Raw genomic sequence first — 18940 nt, 5'->3', positions numbered from 1 at the left:
CCAAGGCTGGCCTCAGTAAACAGAGTGGCCATATTACGATGGCAATGAGTGTTATTCAATATCTGGGAAGCTTTGCAGTGGAATTCGAGCAAGCATAAGTGGGAGGCAACGTGAACAATGGCGGTGTGACTTTTATGAGAACGTAATGCATGTGATGGAAGGGTATTGCGCGCATTGGCCAGACAAGCATTTGAGTCGGACCTGAAAAGTACCCAGCTGAATAGGCAGATTCAAAGGCAGTACAGTGTTGTTTTCACAGAAGCACGAGGATTGCGCCAGATGAAAAACAGTGGCAAATCAGAATGGCTTAACCTTTGTGAAATGGAAGTAGGCCAGCATGCAACAGCCGGAACTTGTCGCTTGGGTCCCCCAGGGCAGCGCACAAAAGGGCCCACGGCCAATTGTGTTTACCGGGGCGACGCAAGGTGTTTGGTCCATGTGGAGATTTGCACAGCTAACAAATCAGAACCCACATAATCGACAGCACAGACACCAAGCAACCCTAAGAACAGGGGAGCTGTCTCTATTTTTCACCAGAATAATAAGCAGCTAACCACTCAGTTTGTGTTCCCTTCCTCCAACCCTCCTGAAAGGGAGAGAGGAACGGTCATCAATAGCAGACAGCAGCTGCATAAATGCAACACTGTCCACTTGCTTCACGCTCAGAAGAGAACACTTCGTGGTTAGCGAAGACCAGACACTTTCGAACACATTTCCTCAGTTAAGAACTATAGAAATGATCCCTGAAAGTATAGTCTTAATAGCAAAAAGGGCAGCCCAGGCAGGTGGAAGAAGCTGCCACCCATCTCACTTAGGGTGGCAAAGCATCTATCGTCCCAAAGGCAACAAAAAGCCCCCCCATTTCTGCATAGGAAAACCTTTCCCGCAACCCCATAGAAAACCTTTCCTTTCCATAGCGTTGGCAAAAGATGACAAAAATGCCTGTACTTTGTAAATTTACATATTGAAGACCAGCAGCCAATAAAATTTGTCAGTGTGGATGACAGAGACAAGGGGCTCCCATGGCCCAGCCAAGGCTGGCCTCAGTAAACAGAGTGGCCATATTACGATGGCAATGAGTGTTATTCAATATCTGGGAAGCTTTGCAGTGGAATTCGAGCAAGCATAAGTGGGAGGCAACGTGAACAATGGCGGTGTGACTTTTATGAGAACGTAATGCATAGGATGGAAGGGTATTGCGCGCATTGGCCAGACAAGCATTTGAGTCGGACCTGAAAAGTACCCAGCTGAATAGGCAGATTCAAATCCCCCAAAGGGGCAGTACAGTGTTGTTTTCACAGAAGCACGAGGATTGCGCCAGATGGAAAACAGTGGCAAATCAGAATGGCTTAACCTTTGTGAAATGGAAGTAGGCCAGCATGCAACAGCCGGAACTTGTCGCTTGGGTCCCCCAGGGCAGCGCACAAAAGGGCCCACGGCCAATTGTGTTTACCGGGGCGACGCAAGGTGTTTGGTCCATGTGGAGATTTGCACAGCTAACAAATCAGAACCCACATAATCGACAGCACAGACACCAAGCAACCCTAAGAACAGGGGAGCTGTCTCTATTTTTCACCAGAATAATAAGCAGCTAACCACTCAGTTTGTGTTCCCTTCCTCCAACCCTCCTGAAAGGGAGAGAGGAACGGTCATCAATAGCAGACAGCAGCTGCATAAATGCAACACTGTCCACTTGCTTCACGCTCAGAAGAGAACACTTCAACTCTTCCTCGTGGTTAGCGAAGACCAGACACTTTCGAACACATTTCCTCAGTTAAGAACTATAGAAATGATCCCTGAAAGTATAGTCTTAATAGCACAAAGGGCAGCCCAGGCAGGTGGAAGAAGCTGCCACCCATATCACTTAGGGTGGGAAAGCGTCTATCGTCCCAAAGGCAACAAAAAGCCCCTCCATTTCTGCATAGGAAAACCTTTCCCGCAACACCATAGAAAACATTTCCTATCCATAGCGTTGGCAAAAGATGACAAAAATGCCTGTACTTTGTAAATTTACATATTGAAGACCAGCAGCCAATAAAATTCGTCAGTGTGGATGACAGAGACAAGGGGCTCCCATGGCCCAGCCAAGGCTGGCCTCAGTAAACAGAGTGGCCATATTACGATGGCAATGAGTGTTATTCAATATCTGGGAAGCTTTGCAGTGGAATTCGAGCAAGCATAAGTGGGAGGCAACGTGAACAATGGCGGTGTGACTTTTATGAGAACGTAATGCATGTGATGGAAGGGTATTGCGCGCATTGGCCAGACAAGCATTTGAGTCGGACCTGAAAAGTACCCAGCTGAATAGGCAGATTCAAAGGCAGTACAGTGTTGTTTTCACAGAAGCACGAGGATTGCGCCAGATGAAAAACAGTGGCAAATCAGAATGGCTTAACCTTTGTGAAATGGAAGTAGGCCAGCATGCAACAGCCGGAACTTGTCGCTTGGGTCCCCCAGGGCAGCGCACAAAAGGGCCCACGGCCAATTGTGTTTACCGGGGCGACGCAAGGTGTTTGGTCCATGTGGAGATTTGCACAGCTAACAAATCAGAACCCACATAATCGACAGCACAGACACCAAGCAACCCTAAGAACAGGGGAGCTGTCTCTATTTTTCACCAGAATAATAAGCAGCTAACCACTCAGTTTGTGTTCCCTTCCTCCAACCCTCCTGAAAGGGAGAGAGGAACGGTCATCAATAGCAGACAGCAGCTGCATAAATGCAACACTGTCCACTTGCTTCACGCTCAGAAGAGAACACTTCAACTCTTCCTCGTGGTTAGCGAAGACCAGACACTTTCGAACACATTTCCTCAGTTAAGAACTATAGAAATGATCCCTGAAAGTATAGTCTTAATAGCAAAAAGGGCAGCCCAGGCAGGTGGAAGAAGCTGCCACCCATCTCACTTAGGGTGGGAAAGCGTCTATCGTCCCAAAGGCAACAAAAAGCCCCTCCATTTCTGCATAGGAAAACCTTTCCCGCAACACCATAGAAAACATTTCCTATCCATAGCGTTGGCAAAAGATGACAAAAATGCCTGTACTTTGTAAATTTACATATTGAAGACCAGCAGCCAATAAAATTCGTCAGTGTGGATGACAGAGACAAGGGGCTCCCATGGCCCAGCCAAGGCTGGACTCAGTAAACAGAGTGGCCATATTACGATGGCAATGAGTGTTATTCAATATCTGGGAAGCTTTGCAGTGGAATTCGAGCAAGCATAAGTGGGAGGCAACGTGAACAATGGCGGTGTGACTTTTATGAGAACGTAATGCATGTGATGGAAGGGTATTGCGCGCATTGGCCAGACAAGCATTTGAGTCGGACCTGAAAAGTACCCAGCTGAATAGGCAGATTCAAAGGCAGTACAGTGTTGTTTTCACAGAAGCACGAGGATTGCGCCAGATGAAAAACAGTGGCAAATCAGAATGGCTTAACCTTTGTGAAATGGAAGTAGGCCAGCATGCAACAGCCGGAACTTGTCGCTTGGGTCCCCCAGGGCAGCGCACAAAAGGGCCCACGGCCAATTGTGTTTACCGGGGCGACGCAAGGTGTTTGGTCCATGTGGAGATTTGCACAGCTAACAAATCAGAACCCACATAATCGACAGCACAGACACCAAGCAACCCTAAGAACAGGGGAGCTGTCTCTATTTTTCACCAGAATAATAAGCAGCTAACCACTCAGTTTGTGTTCCCTTCCTCCAACCCTCCTGAAAGGGAGAGAGGAACGGTCATCAATAGCAGACAGCAGCTGCATAAATGCAACACTGTCCACTTGCTTCACGCTCAGAAGAGAACACTTCAACTCTTCCTCGTGGTTAGCGAAGACCAGACACTTTCGAACACATTTCCTCAGTTAAGAACTATAGAAATGATCCCTGAAAGTATAGTCTTAATAGCAAAAAGGGCAGCCCAGGCAGGTGGAAGAAGCTGCCACCCATCTCACTTAGGGTGGGAAAGCGTCTATCGTCCCAAAGGCAACAAAAAGCCCCTCCATTTCTGCATAGGAAAACCTTTCCCGCAACACCATAGAAAACATTTCCTATCCATAGCGTTGGCAAAAGATGACAAAAATGCCTGTACTTTGTAAATTTACATATTGAAGACCAGCAGCCAATAAAATTCGTCAGTGTGGATGACAGAGACAAGGGGCTCCCATGGCCCAGCCAAGGCTGGCCTCAGTAAACAGAGTGGCCATATTACGATGGCAATGAGTGTTATTCAATATCTGGGAAGCTTTGCAGTGGAATTCGAGCAAGCATAAGTGGGAGGCAACGTGAACAATGGCGGTGTGACTTTTATGAGAACGTAATGCATGTGATGGAAGGGTATTGTGCGCATTGGCCAGACAAGCATTTGAGTCGGACCTGAAAAGTACCCAGCTGAATAGGCAGATTCAAAGGCAGTACAGTGTTGTTTTCACAGAAGCACGAGGATTGCGCCAGATGAAAAACAGTGGCAAATCAGAATGGCTTAACCTTTGTGAAATGGAAGTAGGCCAGCATGCAACAGCCGGAACTTGTCGCTTGGGTCCCCCAGGGCAGCGCACAAAAGGGCCCACGGCAATTGTGTTTACCGGGGCGACGCAAGGTGTTTGGTCCATGTGGAGATTTGCACAGCTAACAAATCAGAACCCACATAATCGACAGCACAGACACCAAGCAACCCTAAGAACAGGGGAGCTGTCTCTATTTTTCACCAGAATAATAAGCAGCTAACCACTCAGTTTGTGTTCCCTTCCTCCAACCCTCCTGAAAGGGAGAGAGGAACGGTCATCAATAGCAGACAGCAGCTGCATAAATGCAACACTGTCCACTTGCTTCACGCTCAGAAGAGAACACTTCAACTCTTCCTCGTGGTTAGCGAAGACCAGACACTTTCGAACACATTTCCTCAGTTAAGAACTATAGAAATGATCCCTGAAAGTATAGTCTTAATAGCAAAAAGGGCAGCCCAGGCAGGTGGAAGAAGCTGCCACCCATCTCACTTAGGGTGGGAAAGCATCTATCGTCCCAAAGGCAACAAAAAGCCCCCCCATTTCTGCATAGGAAAACCTTTCCCGCAACCCCATAGAAAACCTTTCCTTTCCATAGCGTTGGCAAAAGATGACAAAAATGCCTGTACTTTGTAAATTTACATATTGAAGACCAGCAGCCAATAAAATTCGTCAGTGTGGATGACAGAGACAAGGGGCTCCCATGGCCCAGCCAAGGCTGGCCTCAGTAAACAGAGTGGCCATATTACAATGGCAATGAGTGTTATTCAATATCTGGGAAGCTTTGCAGTGGAATTCGAGCAAGCATAAGTGGGAGGCAACGTGAACAATGGCGGTGTGACTTTTATGAGAACGTAATGCATGTGATGGAAGGGTATTGCGCGCATTGGCCAGACAAGCATTTGAGTCGGACCTGAAAAGTACCCAGCTGAATAGGCAGATTCAAATCCCCCAAAGGGGCAGTACAGTGTTGTTTTCACAGAAGCACGAGGATTGCGCCAGATGGAAAACAGTGGCAAATCAGAATGGCTTAACCTTTGTGAAATGGAAGTAGGCCAGCATGCAACAGCCGGAACTTGTCGCTTGGGTCCCCCAGGGCAGCGCACAAAAGGGCCCACGGCCAATTGTGTTTACCGGGGCGACGCAAGGTGTTTGGTCCATGTGGAGATTTGCACAGCTAACAAATCAGAACCCACATAATCGACAGCACAGACACCAAGCAACCCTAAAAACAGGGGAGCTGTCTCTATTTTTCACCAGAATAATAAGCAGCTAACCACTCAGTTTGTGTTCCCTTCCTCCAACCCTCCTGAAAGGGAGAGAGGAACGGTCATCAATAGCAGACAGCAGCTGCATAAATGCAACACTGTCCACTTGCTTCACGCTCAGAAGAGAACACTTCAACTCTTCCTCGTGGTTAGCGAAGTCCAGACACTTTCGAACACATTTCCTCAGTTAAGAACTATAGAAATGATCCCTGAAAGTATAGTCTTAATAGCACAAAGGGCAGCCCAGGCAGGTGGAAGAAGCTGCCACCCATCTCACTTAGGGTGGGAAAGCGTCTATCGTCCCAAAGGCAACAAAAAGCCCCTCCATTTCTGCATAGGAAAACCTTTCCCGCAACACCATAGAAAACATTTCCTATCCATAGCGTTGGCAAAAGATGACAAAAATGCCTGTACTTTGTAAATTTACATATTGAAGACCAGCAGCCAATAAAATTCGTCAGTGTGGATGACAGAGACAAGGGGCTCCCATGGCCCAGCCAAGGCTGGCCTCAGTAAACAGAGTGGCCATATTACGATGGCAATGAGTGTTATTCAATATCTGGGAAGCTTTGCAGTGGAATTCGAGCAAGCATAAGTGGGAGGCAACGTGAACAATGGCGGTGTGACTTTTATGAGAACGTAATGCATGTGATGGAAGGGTATTGCGCGCATTGGCCAGACAAGCATTTGAGTCGGACCTGAAAAGTACCCAGCTGAATAGGCAGATTCAAATCCCCCAAAGGGGCAGTACAGTGTTGTTTTCACAGAAGCACGAGGATTGCGCCAGATGGAAAACAGTGGCAAATCAGAATGGCTTAACCTTTGTGAAATGGAAGTAGGCCAGCATGCAACAGCCGGAACTTGTCGCTTGGGTCCCCCAGGGCAGCGCACAAAAGGGCCCACGGCCAATTGTGTTTACCGGGGCGACGCAAGGTGTTTGGTCCATGTGGAGATTTGCACAGCTAACAAATCAGAACCCACATAATCGACAGCACAGACACCAAGCAACCCTAAGAACAGGGGAGCTGTCTCTATTTTTCACCAGAATAATAAGCAGCTAACCACTCAGTTTGTGTTCCCTTCCTCCAACCCTCCTGAAAGGGAGAGAGGAACGGTCATCAATAGCAGACAGCAGCTGCATAAATGCAACACTGTCCACTTGCTTCACGCTCAGAAGAGAACACTTCAACTCTTCCTCGTGGTTAGCGAAGACCAGACACTTTCGAACACATTTCCTCAGTTAAGAACTATAGAAATGATCCCTGAAAGTATAGTCTTAATAGCACAAAGGGCAGCCCAGGCAGGTGGAAGAAGCTGCCACCCATCTCACTTAGGGTGGGAAAGCGTCTATCGTCCCAAAGGCAACAAAAAGCCCCTCCATTTCTGCATAGGAAAACCTTTCCCGCAACACCATAGAAAACATTTCCTATCCATAGCGTTGGCAAAAGATGACAAAAATGCCTGTACTTTGTAAATTTACATATTGAAGACCAGCAGCCAATAAAATTCGTCAGTGTGGATGACAGAGACAAGGGGCTCCCATGGCCCAGCCAAGGCTGGCCTCAGTAAACAGAGTGGCCATATTACGATGGCAATGAGTGTTATTCAATATCTGGGAAGCTTTGCAGTGGAATTCGAGCAAGCATAAGTGGGAGGCAACGTGAACAATGGCGGTGTGACTTTTATGAGAACGTAATGCATGTGATGGAAGGGTATTGCGCGCATTGGCCAGACAAGCATTTGAGTCGGACCTGAAAAGTACCCAGCTGAATAGGCAGATTCAAAGGCAGTACAGTGTTGTTTTCACAGAAGCACGAGGATTGCGCCAGATGAAAAACAGTGGCAAATCAGAATGGCTTAACCTTTGTGAAATGGAAGTAGGCCAGCATGCAACAGCCGGAACTTGTCGCTTGGGTCCCCCAGGGCAGCGCACAAAAGGGCCCACGGCCAATTGTGTTTACCGGGGCGACGCAAGGTGTTTGGTCCATGTGGAGATTTGCACAGCTAACAAATCAGAACCCACATAATCGACAGCACAGACACCAAGCAACCCTAAGAACAGGGGAGCTGTCTCTATTTTTCACCAGAATAATAAGCAGCTAACCACTCAGTTTGTGTTCCCTTCCTCCAACCCTCCTGAAAGGGAGAGAGGAACGGTCATCAATAGCAGACAGCAGCTGCATAAATGCAACACTGTCCACTTGCTTCACGCTCAGAAGAGAACACTTCAACTCTTCCTCGTGGTTAGCGAAGACCAGACACTTTCGAACACATTTCCTCAGTTAAGAACTATAGAAATGATCCCTGAAAGTATAGTCTTAATAGCAAAAAGGGCAGCCCAGGCAGGTGGAAGAAGCTGCCACCCATCTCACTTAGGGTGGGAAAGCATCTATCGTCCCAAAGGCAACAAAAAGCCCCCCCATTTCTGCATAGGAAAACCTTTCCCGCAACCCCATAGAAAACCTTTCCTTTCCATAGCGTTGGCAAAAGATGACAAAAATGCCTGTACTTTGTAAATTTACATATTGAAGACCAGCAGCCAATAAAATTCGTCAGTGTGGATGACAGAGACAAGGGGCTCCCATGGCCCAGCCAAGGCTGGCCTCAGTAAACAGAGTGGCCATATTACGATGGCAATGAGTGTTATTCAATATCTGGGAAGCTTTGCAGTGGAATTCGAGCAAGCATAAGTGGGAGGCAACGTGAACAATGGCGGTGTGACTTTTATGAGAACGTAATGCATGTGATGGAAGGGTATTGCGCGCATTGGCCAGACAAGCATTTGAGTCGGACCTGAAAAGTACCCAGCTGAATAGGCAGATTCAAATCCCCCAAAGGGGCAGTACAGTGTTGTTTTCACAGAAGCACGAGGATTGCGCCAGATGGAAAACAGTGGCAAATCAGAATGGCTTAACCTTTGTGAAATGGAAGTAGGCCAGCATGCAACAGCCGGAACTTGTCGCTTGGGTCCCCCAGGGAAGCGCACAAAAGGGCCCACGGCCAATTGTGTTTACCGGGGCGACGCAAGGTGTTTGGTCCATGTGGAGATTTGCACAGCTAACAAATCAGAACCCACATAATCGACAGCACAGACACCAAGCAACCCTAAAAACAGGGGAGCTGTCTCTATTTTTCACCAGAATAATAAGCAGCTAACCACTCAGTTTGTGTTCCCTTCCTCCAACCCTCCTGAAAGGGAGAGAGGAACGGTCATCAATAGCAGACAGCAGCTGCATAAATGCAACACTGTCCACTTGCTTCACGCTCAGAAGAGAACACTTCAACTCTTCCTCGTGGTTAGCGAAGACCAGACACTTTCGAACACATTTCCTCAGTTAAGAACTATAGAAATGATCCCTGAAAGTATAGTCTTAATAGCACAAAGGGCAGCCCAGGCAGGTGGAAGAAGCTGCCACCCATCTCACTTAGGGTGGGAAAGCGTCTATCGTCCCAAAGGCAACAAAAAGCCCCTCCATTTCTGCATAGGAAAACCTTTCCCGCAACACCATAGAAAACATTTCCTATCCATAGCGTTGGCAAAAGATGACAAAAATGCCTGTACTTTGTAAATTTACATATTGAAGACCAGCAGCCAATAAAATTCGTCAGTGTGGATGACAGAGACAAGGGGCTCCCATGGCCCAGCCAAGGCTGGACTCAGTAAACAGAGTGGCCATATTACGATGGCAATGAGTGTTATTCAATATCTGGGAAGCTTTGCAGTGGAATTCGAGCAAGCATAAGTGGGAGGCAACGTGAACAATGGCGGTGTGACTTTTATGAGAACGTAATGCATGTGATGGAAGGGTATTGCGCGCATTGGCCAGACAAGCATTTGAGTCGGACCTGAAAAGTACCCAGCTGAATAGGCAGATTCAAAGGCAGTACAGTGTTGTTTTCACAGAAGCACGAGGATTGCGCCAGATGAAAAACAGTGGCAAATCAGAATGGCTTAACCTTTGTGAAATGGAAGTAGGCCAGCATGCAACAGCCGGAACTTGTCGCTTGGGTCCCCCAGGGCAGCGCACAAAAGGGCCCACGGCCAATTGTGTTTACCGGGGCGACGCAAGGTGTTTGGTCCATGTGGAGATTTGCACAGCTAACAAATCAGAACCCACATAATCGACAGCACAGACACCAAGCAACCCTAAGAACAGGGGAGCTGTCTCTATTTTTCACCAGAATAATAAGCAGCTAACCACTCAGTTTGTGTTCCCTTCCTCCAACCCTCCTGAAAGGGAGAGAGGAACGGTCATCAATAGCAGACAGCAGCTGCATAAATGCAACACTGTCCACTTGCTTCACGCTCAGAAGAGAACACTTCAACTCTTCCTCGTGGTTAGCGAAGACCAGACACTTTCGAACACATTTCCTCAGTTAAGAACTATAGAAATGATCCCTGAAAGTATAGTCTTAATAGCAAAAAGGGCAGCCCAGGCAGGTGGAAGAAGCTGCCACCCATCTCACTTAGGGTGGGAAAGCGTCTATCGTCCCAAAGGCAACAAAAAGCCCCTCCATTTCTGCATAGGAAAACCTTTCCCGCAACACCATAGAAAACATTTCCTATCCATAGCGTTGGCAAAAGATGACAAAAATGCCTGTACTTTGTAAATTTACATATTGAAGACCAGCAGCCAATAAAATTCGTCAGTGTGGATGACAGAGACAAGGGGCTCCCATGGCCCAGCCAAGGCTGGCCTCAGTAAACAGAGTGGCCATATTACGATGGCAATGAGTGTTATTCAATATCTGGGAAGCTTTGCAGTGGAATTCGAGCAAGCATAAGTGGGAGGCAACGTGAACAATGGCGGTGTGACTTTTATGAGAACGTAATGCATGTGATGGAAGGGTATTGTGCGCATTGGCCAGACAAGCATTTGAGTCGGACCTGAAAAGTACCCAGCTGAATAGGCAGATTCAAATCCCCCAAAGGGGCAGTACAGTGTTGTTTTCACAGAAGCACGAGGATTGCGCCAGATGGAAAACAGTGGCAAATCAGAATGGCTTAACCTTTGTGAAATGGAAGTAGGCCAGCATGCAACAGCCGGAACTTGTCGCTTGGGTCCCCCAGGGCAGCGCACAAAAGGGCCCACGGCCAATTGTGTTTACCGGGGCGACGCAAGGTGTTTGGTCCATGTGGAGATTTGCACAGCTAACAAATCAGAACCCACATAATCGACAGCACAGACACCAAGCAACCCTAAAAACAGGGGAGCTGTCTCTATTTTTCACCAGAATAATAAGCAGCTAACCACTCAGTTTGTGTTCCCTTCCTCCAACCCTCCTGAAAGGGAGAGAGGAACGGTCATCAATAGCAGACAGCAGCTGCATAAATGCAACACTGTCCACTTGCTTCACGCTCAGAAGAGAACACTTCAACTCTTCCTCGTGGTTAGCGAAGTCCAGACACTTTCGAACACATTTCCTCAGTTAAGAACTATAGAAATGATCCCTGAAAGTATAGTCTTAATAGCACAAAGGGCAGCCCAGGCAGGTGGAAGAAGCTGCCACCCATCTCACTTAGGGTGGGAAAGCGTCTATCGTCCCAAAGGCAACAAAAAGCCCCTCCATTTCTGCATAGGAAAACCTTTCCCGCAACACCATAGAAAACATTTCCTATCCATAGCGTTGGCAAAAGATGACAAAAATGCCTGTACTTTGTAAATTTACATATTGAAGACCAGCAGCCAATAAAATTCGTCAGTGTGGATGACAGAGACAAGGGGCTCCCATGGCCCAGCCAAGGCTGGCCTCAGTAAACAGAGTGGCCATATTACGATGGCAATGAGTGTTATTCAATATCTGGGAAGCTTTGCAGTGGAATTCGAGCAAGCATAAGTGGGAGGCAACGTGAACAATGGCGGTGTGACTTTTATGAGAACGTAATGCATGTGATGGAAGGGTATTGCGCGCATTGGCCAGACAAGCATTTGAGTCGGACCTGAAAAGTACCCAGCTGAATAGGCAGATTCAAATCCCCCAAAGGGGCAGTACAGTGTTGTTTTCACAGAAGCACGAGGATTGCGCCAGATGGAAAACAGTGGCAAATCAGAATGGCTTAACCTTTGTGAAATGGAAGTAGGCCAGCATGCAACAGCCGGAACTTGTCGCTTGGGTCCCCCAGGGCAGCGCACAAAAGGGCCCACGGCCAATTGTGTTTACCGGGGCGACGCAAGGTGTTTGGTCCATGTGGAGATTTGCACAGCTAACAAATCAGAACCCACATAATCGACAGCACAGACACCAAGCAACCCTAAGAACAGGGGAGCTGTCTCTATTTTTCACCAGAATAATAAGCAGCTAACCACTCAGTTTGTGTTCCCTTCCTCCAACCCTCCTGAAAGGGAGAGAGGAACGGTCATCAATAGCAGACAGCAGCTGCATAAATGCAACACTGTCCACTTGCTTCACGCTCAGAAGAGAACACTTCAACTCTTCCTCGTGGTTAGCGAAGACCAGACACTTTCGAACACATTTCCTCAGTTAAGAACTATAGAAATGATCCCTGAAAGTATAGTCTTAATAGCACAAAGGGCAGCCCAGGCAGGTGGAAGAAGCTGCCACCCATCTCACTTAGGGTGGGAAAGCGTCTATCGTCCCAAAGGCAACAAAAAGCCCCTCCATTTCTGCATAGGAAAACCTTTCCCGCAACACCATAGAAAACATTTCCTATCCATAGCGTTGGCAAAAGATGACAAAAATGCCTGTACTTTGTAAATTTACATATTGAAGACCAGCAGCCAATAAAATTCGTCAGTGTGGATGACAGAGACAAGGGGCTCCCATGGCCCAGCCAAGGCTGGCCTCAGTAAACAGAGTGGCCATATTACGATGGCAATGAGTGTTATTCAATATCTGGGAAGCTTTGCAGTGGAATTCGAGCAAGCATAAGTGGGAGGCAACGTGAACAATGGCGGTGTGACTTTTATGAGAACGTAATGCATGTGATGGAAGGGTATTGCGCGCATTGGCCAGACAAGCATTTGAGTCGGACCTGAAAAGTACCCAGCTGAATAGGCAGATTCAAAGGCAGTACAGTGTTGTTTTCACAGAAGCACGAGGATTGCGCCAGATGAAAAACAGTGGCAAATCAGAATGGCTTAACCTTTGTGAAATGGAAGTAGGCCAGCATGCAACAGCCGGAACTTGTCGCTTGGGTCCCCCAGGGCAGCGCACAAAAGGGCCCACGGCCAATTGTGTTTACCGGGGCGACGCAAGGTGTTTGGTCCATGTGGAGATTTGCACAGCTAACAAATCAGAACCCACATAATCGACAGCACAGACACCAAGCAACCCTAAGAACAGGGGAGCTGTCTCTATTTTTCACCAGAATAATAAGCAGCTAACCACTCAGTTTGTGTTCCCTTCCTCCAACCCTCCTGAAAGGGAGAGAGGAACGGTCATCAATAGCAGACAGCAGCTGCATAAATGCAACACTGTCCACTTGCTTCACGCTCAGAAGAGAACACTTCAACTCTTCCTCGTGGTTAGCGAAGACCAGACACTTTCGAACACATTTCCTCAGTTAAGAACTATAGAAATGATCCCTGAAAGTATAGTCTTAATAGCAAAAAGGGCAGCCCAGGCAGGTGGAAGAAGCTGCCACCCATCTCACTTAGGGTGGGAAAGCGTCTATCGTCCCAAAGGCAACAAAAAGCCCCTCCATTTCTGCATAGGAAAACCTTTCCCGCAACACCATAGAAAACATTTCCTATCCATAGCGTTGGCAAAAGATGACAAAAATGCCTGTACTTTGTAAATTTACATATTGAAGACCAGCAGCCAATAAAATTCGTCAGTGTGGATGACAGAGACAAGGGGCTCCCATGGCCCAGCCAAGGCTGGCCTCAGTAAACAGAGTGGCCATATTACGATGGCAATGAGTGTTATTCAATATCTGGGAAGCTTTGCAGTGGAATTCGAGCAAGCATAAGTGGGAGGCAACGTGAACAATGGCGGTGTGACTTTTATGAGAACGTAATGCATGTGATGGAAGGGTATTGCGCGCATTGGCCAGACAAGCATTTGAGTCGGACCTGAAAAGTACCCAGCTGAATAGGCAGATTCAAATCCCCCAAAGGGGCAGTACAGTGTTGTTTTCACAGAAGCACGAGGATTGCGCCAGATGGAAAACAGTGGCAAATCAGAATGGCTTAACCTTTGTGAAATGGAAGTAGGCCAGCATGCAACAGCCGGAACTTGTCGCTTGGGTCCCCCAGGGAAGCGCACAAAAGGGCCCACGGCCAATTGTGTTTACCGGGGCGACGCAAGGTGTTTGGTCCATGTGGAGATTTGCACAGCTAACAAATCAGAACCCACATAATCGACAGCACAGACACCAAGCAACCCTAAAAACAGGGGAGCTGTCTCTATTTTTCACCAGAATAATAAGCAGCTAACCACTCAGTTTGTGTTCCCTTCCTCCAACCCTCCTGAAAGGGAGAGAGGAACGGTCATCAATAGCAGACAGCAGCTGCATAAATGCAACACTGTCCACTTGCTTCACGCTCAGAAGAGAACACTTCAACTCTTCCTCGTGGTTAGCGAAGACCAGACACTTTCGAACACATTTCCTCAGTTAAGAACTATAGAAATGATCCCTGAAAGTATAGTCTTAATAGCACAAAGGGCAGCCCAGGCAGGTGGAAGAAGCTGCCACCCATCTCACTTAGGGTGGGAAAGCGTCTATCGTCCCAAAGGCAACAAAAAGCCCCTCCATTTCTGCATAGGAAAACCTTTCCCGCAACACCATAGAAAACATTTCCTATCCATAGCGTTGGCAAAAGATGACAAAAATGCCTGTACTTTGTAAATTTACATATTGAAGACCAGCAGCCAATAAAATTCGTCAGTGTGGATGACAGAGACAAGGGGCTCCCATGGCCCAGCCAAGGCTGGACTCAGTAAACAGAGTGGCCATATTACGATGGCAATGAGTGTTATTCAATATCTGGGAAGCTTTGCAGTGGAATTCGAGCAAGCATAAGTGGGAGGCAACGTGAACAATGGCGGTGTGACTTTTATGAGAACGTAATGCATGTGATGGAAGGGTATTGCGCGCATTGGCCAGACAAGCATTTGAGTCGGACCTGAAAAGTACCCAGCTGAATAGGCAGATTCAAAGGCAGTACAGTGTTGTTTTCACAGAAGCACGAGGATTGCGCCAGATGAAAAACAGTGGCAAATCAGAATGGCTTAACCTTTGTGAAATGGAAGTAGGCCAGCATGCAACAGCCGGAACTTGTCGCTTGGGTCCCCCAGGGCAGCGCACAAAAGGGCCCACGGCCAATTGTGTTTACCGGGGCGACGCAAGGTGTTTGGTCCATGTGGAGATTTGCACAGCTAACAAATCAGAACCCACATAATCGACAGCACAGACACCAAGCAACCCTAAGAACAGGGGAGCTGTCTCTATTTTTCACCAGAATAATAAGCAGCTAACCACTCAGTTTGTGTTCCCTTCCTCCAACCCTCCTGAAAGGGAGAGAGGAACGGTCATCAATAGCAGACAGCAGCTGCATAAATGCAACACTGTCCACTTGCTTCACGCTCAGAAGAGAACACTTCAACTCTTCCTCGTGGTTAGCGAAGACCAGACACTTTCGAACACATTTCCTCAGTTAAGAACTATAGAAATGATCCCTGAAAGTATAGTCTTAATAGCAAAAAGGGCAGCCCAGGCAGGTGGAAGAAGCTGCCACCCATCTCACTTAGGGTGGGAAAGCGTCTATCGTCCCAAAGGCAACAAAAAGCCCCTCCATTTCTGCATAGGAAAACCTTTCCCGCAACACCATAGAAAACATTTCCTATCCATAGCGTTGGCAAAAGATGACAAAAATGCCTGTACTTTGTAAATTTACATATTGAAGACCAGCAGCCAATAAAATTCGTCAGTGTGGATGACAGAGACAAGGGGCTCCCATGGCCCAGCCAAGGCTGGCCTCAGTAAACAGAGTGGCCATATTACGATGGCAATGAGTGTTATTCAATATCTGGGAAGCTTTGCAGTGGAATTCGAGCAAGCATAAGTGGGAGGCAACGTGAACAATGGCGGTGTGACTTTTATGAGAACGTAATGCATGTGATGGAAGGGTATTGTGCGCATTGGCCAGACAAGCATTTGAGTCGGACCTGAAAAGTACCCAGCTGAATAGGCAGATTCAAAGGCAGTACAGTGTTGTTTTCACAGAAGCACGAGGATTGCGCCAGATGAAAAACAGTGGCAAATCAGAATGGCTTAACCTTTGTGAAATGGAAGTAGGCCAGCATGCAACAGCCGGAACTTGTCGCTTGGGTCCCCCAGGGCAGCGCACAAAAGGGCCCACGGCAATTGTGTTTACCGGGGCGACGCAAGGTGTTTGGTCCATGTGGAGATTTGCACAGCTAACAAATCAGAACCCACATAATCGACAGCACAGACACCAAGCAACCCTAAGAACAGGGGAGCTGTCTCTATTTTTCACCAGAATAATAAGCAGCTAACCACTCAGTTTGTGTTCCCTTCCTCCAACCCTCCTGAAAGGGAGAGAGGAACGGTCATCAATAGCAGACAGCAGCTGCATAAATGCAACACTGTCCACTTGCTTCACGCTCAGAAGAGAACACTTCAACTCTTCCTCGTGGTTAGCGAAGACCAGACACTTTCGAACACATTTCCTCAGTTAAGAACTATAGAAATGATCCCTGAAAGTATAGTCTTAATAGCAAAAAGGGCAGCCCAGGCAGGTGGAAGAAGCTGCCACCCATCTCACTTAGGGTGGGAAAGCATCTATCGTCCCAAAGGCAACAAAAAGCCCCCCCATTTCTGCATAGGAAAACCTTTCCCGCAACCCCATAGAAAACCTTTCCTTTCCATAGCGTTGGCAAAAGATGACAAAAATGCCTGTACTTTGTAAATTTACATATTGAAGACCAGCAGCCAATAAAATTCGTCAGTGTGGATGACAGAGACAAGGGGCTCCCATGGCCCAGCCAAGGCTGGCCTCAGTAAACAGAGTGGCCATATTACAATGGCAATGAGTGTTATTCAATATCTGGGAAGCTTTGCAGTGGAATTCGAGCAAGCATAAGTGGGAGGCAACGTGAACAATGGCGGTGTGACTTTTATGAGAACGTAATGCATGTGATGGAAGGGTATTGCGCGCATTGGCCAGACAAGCATTTGAGTCGGACCTGAAAAGTACCCAGCTGAATAGGCAGATTCAAATCCCCCAAAGGGGCAGTACAGTGTTGTTTTCACAGAAGCACGAGGATTGCGCCAGATGGAAAACAGTGGCAAATCAGAATGGCTTAACCTTTGTGAAATGGAAGTAGGCCAGCATGCAACAGCCGGAACTTGTCGCTTGGGTCCCCCAGGGCAGCGCACAAAAGGGCCCACGGCCAATTGTGTTTACCGGGGCGACGCAAGGTGTTTGGTCCATGTGGAGATTTGCACAGCTAACAAATCAGAACCCACATAATCGACAGCACAGACACCAAGCAACCCTAAAAACAGGGGAGCTGTCTCTATTTTTCACCAGAATAATAAGCAGCTAACCACTCAGTTTGTGTTCCCTTCCTCCAACCCTCCTGAAAGGGAGAGAGGAACGGTCATCAATAGCAGACAGCAGCTGCATAAATGCAACACTGTCCACTTGCTTCACGCTCAGAAGAGAACACTTCAACTCTTCCTCGTGGTTAGCGAAGTCCAGACACTTTCGAACACATTTCCTCAGTTAAGAACTATAGAAATGATCCCTGAAAGTATAGTCTTAATAGCACAAAGGGCAGCCCAGGCAGGTGGAAGAAGCTGCCACCCATCTCACTTAGGGTGGGAAAGCGTCTATCGTCCCAAAGGCAACAAAAAGCCCCTCCATTTCTGCATAGGAAAACCTTTCCCGCAACACCATAGAAAACATTTCCTATCCATAGCGTTGGCAAAAGATGACAAAAATGCCTGTACTTTGTAAATTTACATATTGAAGACCAGCAGCCAATAAAATTCGTCAGTGTGGATGACAGAGACAAGGGGCTCCCATGGCCCAGCCAAGGCTGGCCTCAGTAAACAGAGTGGCCATATTACGATGGCAATGAGTGTTATTCAATATCTGGGAAGCTTTGCAGTGGAATTCGAGCAAGCATAAGTGGGAGGCAACGTGAACAATGGCGGTGTGACTTTTATGAGAACGTAATGCATGTGATGGAAGGGTATTGCGCGCATTGGCCAGACAAGCATTTGAGTCGGACCTGAAAAGTACCCAGCTGAATAGGCAGATTCAAATCCCCCAAAGGGGCAGTACAGTGTTGTTTTCACAGAAGCACGAGGATTGCGCCAGATGGAAAACAGTGGCAAATCAGAATGGCTTAACCTTTGTGAAATGGAAGTAGGCCAGCATGCAACAGCCGGAACTTGTCGCTTGGGTCCCCCAGGGCAGCGCACAAAAGGGCCCACGGCCAATTGTGTTTACCGGGGCGACGCAAGGTGTTTGGTCCATGTGGAGATTTGCACAGCTAACAAATCAGAACCCACATAATCGACAGCACAGACACCAAGCAACCCTAAGAACAGGGGAGCTGTCTCTATTTTTCACCAGAATAATAAGCAGCTAACCACTCAGTTTGTGTTCCCTTCCTCCAACCCTCCTGAAAGGGAGAGAGGAACGGTCATCAATAGCAGACAGCAGCTGCATAAATGCAACACTGTCCACTTGCTTCACGCTCAGAAGAGAACACTTCAACTCTTCCTCGTGGTTAGCGAAGACCAGACACTTTCGAACACATTTCCTCAGTTAAGAACTATAGAAATGATCCCTGAAAGTATAGTCTTAATAGCACAAAGGGCAGCCCAGGCAGGTGGAAGAAGCTGCCACCCATCTCACTTAGGGTGGGAAAGCGTCTATCGTCCCAAAGGCAACAAAAAGCCCCTCCATTTCTGCATAGGAAAACCTTTCCCGCAACACCATAGAAAACATTTCCTATCCATAGCGTTGGCAAAAGATGACAAAAATGCCTGTACTTTGTAAATTTACATATTGAAGACCAGCAGCCAATAAAATTCGTCAGTGTGGATGACAGAGACAAGGGGCTCCCATGGCCCAGCCAAGGCTGGCCTCAGTAAACAGAGTGGCCATATTACGATGGCAATGAGTGTTATTCAATATCTGGGAAGCTTTGCAGTGGAATTCGAGCAAGCATAA

At 47.5% G+C, this 18940-nt stretch overlaps 17 non-coding genes and 1 pseudogene across 17 annotated transcripts; all 18 read right to left on the bottom strand.

Moving 5' to 3' along the window:
- Positions 1 to 552: 552 nt before the first annotated feature.
- On the bottom strand, positions 553 to 759 carry LOC138490462 (small nucleolar RNA U3; annotated as a pseudogene).
- Positions 760 to 1594: 835 nt separating this feature from the next.
- On the bottom strand, positions 1595 to 1812 carry LOC138490891 (small nucleolar RNA U3). The gene has a single exon (XR_011275781.1). It is a non-coding gene; the product is annotated as a small nucleolar RNA U3 (small nucleolar RNA).
- An 824-nt stretch (positions 1813 to 2636) lies between these two features.
- On the bottom strand, positions 2637 to 2854 carry LOC138490890 (small nucleolar RNA U3). The gene has a single exon (XR_011275780.1). It is a non-coding gene; the product is annotated as a small nucleolar RNA U3 (small nucleolar RNA).
- Positions 2855 to 3678: 824 nt separating this feature from the next.
- On the bottom strand, positions 3679 to 3896 carry LOC138490888 (small nucleolar RNA U3). The gene has a single exon (XR_011275779.1). It is a non-coding gene; the product is annotated as a small nucleolar RNA U3 (small nucleolar RNA).
- An 823-nt stretch (positions 3897 to 4719) lies between these two features.
- Positions 4720 to 4937, bottom strand: LOC138490887 (small nucleolar RNA U3). Its single transcript, XR_011275778.1, has one exon. It is a non-coding gene; the product is annotated as a small nucleolar RNA U3 (small nucleolar RNA).
- Positions 4938 to 5772: 835 nt separating this feature from the next.
- Positions 5773 to 5990, bottom strand: LOC138490765 (small nucleolar RNA U3). The gene has a single exon (XR_011275668.1). It is a non-coding gene; the product is annotated as a small nucleolar RNA U3 (small nucleolar RNA).
- Positions 5991 to 6825: 835 nt separating this feature from the next.
- On the bottom strand, positions 6826 to 7043 carry LOC138490886 (small nucleolar RNA U3). Its single transcript, XR_011275777.1, has one exon. It is a non-coding gene; the product is annotated as a small nucleolar RNA U3 (small nucleolar RNA).
- Positions 7044 to 7867: 824 nt separating this feature from the next.
- On the bottom strand, positions 7868 to 8085 carry LOC138490885 (small nucleolar RNA U3). The gene has a single exon (XR_011275776.1). It is a non-coding gene; the product is annotated as a small nucleolar RNA U3 (small nucleolar RNA).
- An 835-nt stretch (positions 8086 to 8920) lies between these two features.
- On the bottom strand, positions 8921 to 9138 carry LOC138490884 (small nucleolar RNA U3). The gene has a single exon (XR_011275775.1). It is a non-coding gene; the product is annotated as a small nucleolar RNA U3 (small nucleolar RNA).
- An 824-nt stretch (positions 9139 to 9962) lies between these two features.
- Positions 9963 to 10180, bottom strand: LOC138490882 (small nucleolar RNA U3). Its single transcript, XR_011275773.1, has one exon. It is a non-coding gene; the product is annotated as a small nucleolar RNA U3 (small nucleolar RNA).
- An 835-nt stretch (positions 10181 to 11015) lies between these two features.
- Positions 11016 to 11233, bottom strand: LOC138490764 (small nucleolar RNA U3). Its single transcript, XR_011275667.1, has one exon. It is a non-coding gene; the product is annotated as a small nucleolar RNA U3 (small nucleolar RNA).
- An 835-nt stretch (positions 11234 to 12068) lies between these two features.
- On the bottom strand, positions 12069 to 12286 carry LOC138490881 (small nucleolar RNA U3). Its single transcript, XR_011275772.1, has one exon. It is a non-coding gene; the product is annotated as a small nucleolar RNA U3 (small nucleolar RNA).
- An 824-nt stretch (positions 12287 to 13110) lies between these two features.
- On the bottom strand, positions 13111 to 13328 carry LOC138490880 (small nucleolar RNA U3). The gene has a single exon (XR_011275771.1). It is a non-coding gene; the product is annotated as a small nucleolar RNA U3 (small nucleolar RNA).
- Positions 13329 to 14163: 835 nt separating this feature from the next.
- Positions 14164 to 14381, bottom strand: LOC138490879 (small nucleolar RNA U3). The gene has a single exon (XR_011275770.1). It is a non-coding gene; the product is annotated as a small nucleolar RNA U3 (small nucleolar RNA).
- Positions 14382 to 15205: 824 nt separating this feature from the next.
- LOC138490877 (small nucleolar RNA U3) lies at positions 15206 to 15423 on the bottom strand. Its single transcript, XR_011275769.1, has one exon. It is a non-coding gene; the product is annotated as a small nucleolar RNA U3 (small nucleolar RNA).
- Positions 15424 to 16246: 823 nt separating this feature from the next.
- On the bottom strand, positions 16247 to 16464 carry LOC138490876 (small nucleolar RNA U3). Its single transcript, XR_011275768.1, has one exon. It is a non-coding gene; the product is annotated as a small nucleolar RNA U3 (small nucleolar RNA).
- An 835-nt stretch (positions 16465 to 17299) lies between these two features.
- On the bottom strand, positions 17300 to 17517 carry LOC138490763 (small nucleolar RNA U3). Its single transcript, XR_011275666.1, has one exon. It is a non-coding gene; the product is annotated as a small nucleolar RNA U3 (small nucleolar RNA).
- Positions 17518 to 18352: 835 nt separating this feature from the next.
- On the bottom strand, positions 18353 to 18570 carry LOC138490875 (small nucleolar RNA U3). The gene has a single exon (XR_011275767.1). It is a non-coding gene; the product is annotated as a small nucleolar RNA U3 (small nucleolar RNA).
- Positions 18571 to 18940: the final 370 nt, after the last annotated feature.

The sequence above is a fragment of the Ambystoma mexicanum genome, chromosome 9, assembly GCF_040938575.1.
Source record: "Ambystoma mexicanum isolate Mex_15411 chromosome 9, UKY_AmexF1_1, whole genome shotgun sequence".
Lineage (NCBI taxonomy): Eukaryota > Metazoa > Chordata > Amphibia > Caudata > Ambystomatidae > Ambystoma > Ambystoma mexicanum.
This window is presented reverse-complemented; position numbering and strand designations above follow the sequence as displayed.